Raw genomic sequence first — 6000 nt, 5'->3', positions numbered from 1 at the left:
CCGGGATCCCATCTGGGCGCCGGTTCTAATCCCAGCAGCCCCACTTCCCATCCAGCTCCCTGCCTGTGGCCCGGGAAAGCAGTCGAGGACGGCCCAAGGCTTTGGGACCCTGCACCCGCGTGGGAGACCCGGAAGAGGTTCCTGGTTCCCGGCTTCAGATCAGCGCAACACCAGTGGTCACTTGAGGAGTGAATCATCAGATGGAAGATCTTCCCCTCTGTCTCTCCTCCTCTCTGTATATCTGACTTTGTAATAAGAATAAATAAATCTTAAAAAAAAAAAAAAAGAAAAAGAAATTTACCTGAAAAGTGATTTACAGAGAGAAAGAGAGGAAGATCTTAATGAGCTGGTTCACTCCCCTGACAGCAATAGACAGAGCTGAGTTGATCCAAAGCTAGGAGCCAGGAGCTTCTTTTGAGTCTCCCATGCGGACTCAGGGCCCAAACACATGAGCCATCCTCTGCTCCCCTCCCAGGAGCCTTGGCTGGGAGCTGGATGGGATGTGCAGCAGCCAGGACCGCATCAGTGCCCCACCTTGGAAGAACAACCCCACAAACAGCAAGTTAGCCTGCTGCACCACCACGCAGACTCCCCAGAGTCTGACTTCTTGGCAGTCTTTCACAGCTGCACCTCGGCTCTCTAAGCTGTCACACTCGGTGCACTGGGGCTCCTTCCCGACAGTCCCAGGGCCCGGCTGTCCGCCCTCGGCCTCCCTGGCACGTGAGGACAACGGCCTTCCACTGCCCTCACCAGGCCCTCAGCGTTCCTGCTTCCCCAGCCCTGACGGCTGACGGCCAAGGAGCCGAAACAACAGTTTCAGGGATGCCAGGATACATTGGTTAATTCCGGCTTTTTAACACTTGTGTTCTTTTGTTTTAATTTAGATTTTGTAGAAACAGTAGCATTTTCAGAGCTTTTGATGATAACTATCATCTAGAAACAAAAAGAGTTTTCAAAAATGGCCTTGGTTATCTTTATACACATGTTATATACAGTAAAAAATATTAAGATTTATTTTTACTCATTTGAAAGGGTGGAATTACAGAGAAAGGGAAAGACAATTTTCTAGTCACTGGTTCACTCCCCAAATGGCCGCAGCAAGCAGCCAAGCCAGGCACCCCACCCAGGCGTCCCAAGTACTGGGCCGTCTGCTGTTGCTTTCCTGGTGTCTTCAGAGCAAGCCGCACGCGTAGAGCAGCTGGACTTGAACCAGCGCTCACATGAGGTGCCAGCCTCGCAGCTGGCAGCTGAACATGCTCACAGAGCAGCGGACGGAAGATCTTTTTCTTTGTCTCTCCTTCTCTCTGTAAATCTGACCTGCCTTTCCAATAAAAACAAATAAATCTTAAAAAAAAGAAAAAAGAAAGAAAGAAGGAAAGAAAGGAAAGGAGGCACCTAGAGATGGAGATGATGGCCAGTGGGGCGTAGTCGCTGGTTATCCCCAAACCAAAGGGCTAATCCATCCCGTAGAGAACTGCCTTGCAGTGCGTGCAGGGTGGCTGCCTGCCAGCCCAGTACCCAGCTCCGACTTTCTGCTATGGCAGCACCTGGGAACGGTGGTGACGGCTGCAGAAGTCGCTGACAATGGGAAACCTGCACCGAGTTCCTGGTTTTCAGCTTCCGTCCAGACCCAGCCCTGGCTGTTGCAAACATCTGGGCATTGAACTGACACTACTTCTCCTGGCTTCCAGCTCTCTCTCTGCTTTGTTGTTGTTGTTGTCTAAATATTTATTTACTTTTATTGGAAAGGCAGATTGACACAGAGAGAAGGAGAAACAGAGAGAAAGATCTTCTGTCTGCTGGTTCACTGCCCCCAAGTAGCTACAATGGTTGGAGCTGTGCTGATCCGAAGCCAGGAGCCAGGAGTTTCTTTCCGGTCTCCCACTCGGATGCAGGATCCCAAAGCTTTCAACTGTCCTCTATTGCTTTCCCAGGCCACAAGCAGGGAACTGGATGGAAAGTGAAGCAGCCAGGACATGAACGGGCACCCATATGGGATCTTGACACACGCAAGGCAAGGATTTAGCTACTAGGCTATTGCTCTGGGCCCTTAAAATGTTTGTGCATTAAAAACAAAAACAAAAAAGCCACATCATGCCAAGGATGTGTGTCACATTTGAATTAGTAAGAACTGTTTAGTTCCTGAATTTTCTACTCCTTTTTTGGGCTTGTTTGTACATTTACCTAATGAGAAAAAAAAAATGTAAATGTAACATATCTGGAATCAAATCTGTACTGGTGTCGCGCCCACGTGTCTTACCGCCCAGCAGTAAGAGGCAGACGCGATTGAAGCCTTCTGCGGTAAAGTTTATTGCGCGCACAAAGATGAGGAAGAGGAAAGGGGCGGACCCCGGCAGTCTTTCTGCTCTTATGTGCTGACTGGCCCCGCCTCCGCCGATGATAGGTCAGCGTCATGATCACGCAGGGTCCTGGGCGACCGGATTCGTCAGTCCCCAGTGTTCACGCGCCGGCCACGCCGCAGCTCACTGCGCATGCGCTAGGCTACGTGACACGCACGAAGGTGTGGCTTCTCCGGCCGGCGCCATTTTAGGCACAGCATGTGGCCAGTGCATACAGATGCGGCTTGCAACATCTCTCCCCTTCTTACACAATAGAAAAAATAAGCTGGTATGGGCCTGTCTTAGGTTGTAGACTCAAGGCGCACGATCCGTCATAGGGAGGCTGCGTAGCTTGACGTAGTCCCTGTCTTAGACCGATAATTGTCTGGGTCTATCTTACCCGTCATGGGCTACAACCGCGGTGGTTGTAAAGAGCAATGTCTCGACAAGGCAGTTATAAGAGTGACTACCCTCTCGCGTGCAATGGATAAGTCCTGCGAGGTGCAAGGGCTAGTCGGGTGCATCATGCTCGAACTCAGTGCAATGCCATAATGGCCTGAGGTGCAGGAGCCATGATGTCCATGCTCTTAACTAAACCCGTTGAAGCATGCTCAACCATACCATGGGGGAGTCACCATACTGCATGGCTAGTAGGGCTTGATGTATTACCACACGATCTCGCTGAGCGCGGTGTCTCAGATGACACAGGCAAAAAAGGCATAAGGCACAGCCTGCACACAAGAGCAGAATCAGCACAACCACTCCCACCCATTCCTTAATATGGGAAGTGATGTTCCAAATCCAAGTGGCCAGGGTTTCAGCAACAACAGGATCCACCCGTGTAGAATTAATCTGGACAATGGCAATTCTCAACTCCGACTGTAAAATATCAAATTCTCTCGTCCAATTTCCTAAAAGATAAGAAGAAAGCTGGCAAGAAAGATTAGCAGCCGTTGAAACATTCTGAAAAGGAATGGAAGTAACACATAAACCTTGACACTAAAATTCTCAGGAGACGCTTGAAAACAAAGCGCGTCCTGTAGGGGGAATAAAAAATTACTCACATTCTCCTTAATATCATCATAAGGGAGAAAAGGCAAATCCAAAGAAGAAAAAATCAAGGAAACACTCGGGCTGAGTGGGCGGCCGGTAAGGGTCGTGGAAAAACACTCAAAACTCCTCATTGTGGCTCAGCAATCACGGTCCTCACAAGCGCCATACAGACCATTAGTTGCACCATCAGCCGTGTTTGCACTGGGCGGGGCACCATTGTCCTGTGGGATTGTAGGAGGAGTTTCTGATTGCGGGGTTGCATGAATCTTCCCCAAGTCAGATCCTGGTGCAAGCGCTCCAGCGGTTGCAGAAACATCAGAAGGCGGTGATGGACAGGAACGAGTCAATCGAGCTGGAACCCAAACCGGAACTGGGGCGTCCTGTGGAAACACACAAATGGCTCCTCGAGCCTGCCTAATAACTGGGTCTGGGCCCTTCCATTTGGACTCCAGAACATCCTTCCACTTGACCCAAGATTGCTCTTGCGCCGTGTTAAGGGAATGACGATCTGCAGCACTAAGGCCTTGCTCATCCAGCTGTAAAAAATTGATGGTGAAGAGAGCCAGGGCTAGGGTGGCCCGAGGGCTCTGACTGGCGAGGCCAAGTGATTCCCAGGTGGTTTTTTGTTTTTGTAACAATTCCTTAATAGAGCGATGAGCACGTTCGATTATCCCCTGACCTTGTGGATTATAAGGGATGCCAGTCACTAATTTGACGCCCATCTTCATGCAAAAATCACGAAATTTGGCTGAAGTATAGGCGGGACCATTATCAGTCTTAATACATTCAGGTTTACCCCACTCGGCCCATGCCTCCAAGCAGTGTTGGATTACCTGCGGGGCAGATGGCGTCACAGCAGGAGGAGCCATTAGTGTAATGGCTCCAGAGCCCTGAGGCCATGGGCCGAGCGTGGCCGGCGCAGTAGCACCGCCATTCTCTTTCTTCTCCTTTTCTGATCCTCCTCTGTCTCCTGCGGGTTTGCGTTCTAAGCGCCTATGCCGCCTATCCCGCTTGTACCCTTCCTCCGCGTCGGACGTCTCCAAACTTGATGAGGAAGATACTGCTTTCAATTTCACCTCTATTTTTTGCTTCAAACCGGTTCTCCTCTCCCGCTCTGTTTCTGAGAGACTATCCTGGGCAGACTGAAGGGCTTTGTCACTCTCTCTGACCGCTCCCCTACGGAGGGCATAAACCCTCTGCAAAAATTTCACCAGAGAGAACCGTGCGCCCATGTCTATAACCAGAAGCGGTGGTTCCTATACCTCCGATTTATGCTCCTAGTCACCCGAAAGTTCTCCCTCTCAGAGCTCCTTACCTGTCTTTTGGCCGCAGTTCTGACTTCCACCCGTTCGAAACGGGAGGCCCCCTCCAGGTCCCGGGTTTCGGGCACCAGTTGTCGCGCCCACGTGTCTTACCGCCCAGCAGTAAGAGGCAGACGCGATTGAAGCCTTCTGCGGTAAAGTTTATTGCGCGCACAAAGATGAGGAAGAGGAAAAAGGGGCGGACCCCGGCAGTCTTTCTGCTCTTATGTGCTGACTGGCCCCGCCTCCGCCGATGATAGGTCAGCGTCATGATCACGCAGGGTCCTGGGCGACCGGATTCGTCAGTCCCCAGTGTTCACGCGCCAGCCACGCCGCAGCTCACTGCGCATGCGCTAGGCTACGTGACACGCACGAAGGTGTGGCTTCTCCGGCCGGCGCCATTTTAGGCACAGCATGTGGCCAGTGCATACAGATGCGGCTTGCAACATACTGGAAAGATTCTAAAGAAATATAACAGAGGAAGAACTTAAACGGCGTATTGCCGTTTGCCTTCTCTGCATTTATCTGATCTCAGAGAACCACCAATGTTTCACAAGGAGAGTGTGTTCTTGATTCTGGAACAATGTATTTTTTTTTTATTATTATTGGAAAGGGAGATATACAGAGAGGAAGAGAGACAGAGAGGAAGATCTTCTGTCGGATGGTTCACTCCCCAAGTGACCATAACGGTTGGAGCTGAGTCAATCCGAAGCCAGGAGACAGGAACCTCTTCCGGATCTCCCATGCAGGTCCCAAAGCCTTTGGGCCGTCCTCGACTGTTTTCCCAGGCCACAAGCAGGCAGCTGGTTGGGAAGTGGGGCTGCCGGGATTAGAACCGGCGCCCATAAGGGATCCCAAGCATGCAAGGCGAGGATGTTAACCACCACACTATTGTGCCAGGCCTGAACAATGTATTTTTTAATTATTTCAAAGCCCCCAAGACAGAGAAAGTACACTGTAACAGTTGGCTCACTCCCCAAATGGCTGCAAAGCCAGAAACCAGGCACTCCATCTGGGTCTCCCCTGAGGACTTTGGCAGGGACTCAAGTCAATACTCACCATCTTTTGCTGCTTCCCAGGCACACTAGCAACGAGTTGGAACAGAAGTACAGCAGACCCAAATCGGCTCTTTCCTGGGACAGCAGGTGAGCACAGGCAGGGCCTTGGGACCCTGCACCCACGTGGGCGGCCTGGAAGAGGCTCCTGGCTTCAGATCGGCTCAGCTCCAGCTGTTGCGGCCACTTGTGGAGTGAATCATCAGACGGAAGATTTTCCTCCCTGTCTCTCCTTTTCTCTGTACATCTGAT

This window comes from Ochotona curzoniae, unplaced genomic scaffold, assembly GCF_017591425.1.
Source record: "Ochotona curzoniae isolate NIBS_2020 unplaced genomic scaffold, NIBS_Ocur_1.0 contig_54, whole genome shotgun sequence".
NCBI lineage: Eukaryota > Metazoa > Chordata > Mammalia > Lagomorpha > Ochotonidae > Ochotona > Ochotona curzoniae.
This window is presented reverse-complemented; position numbering follows the sequence as displayed.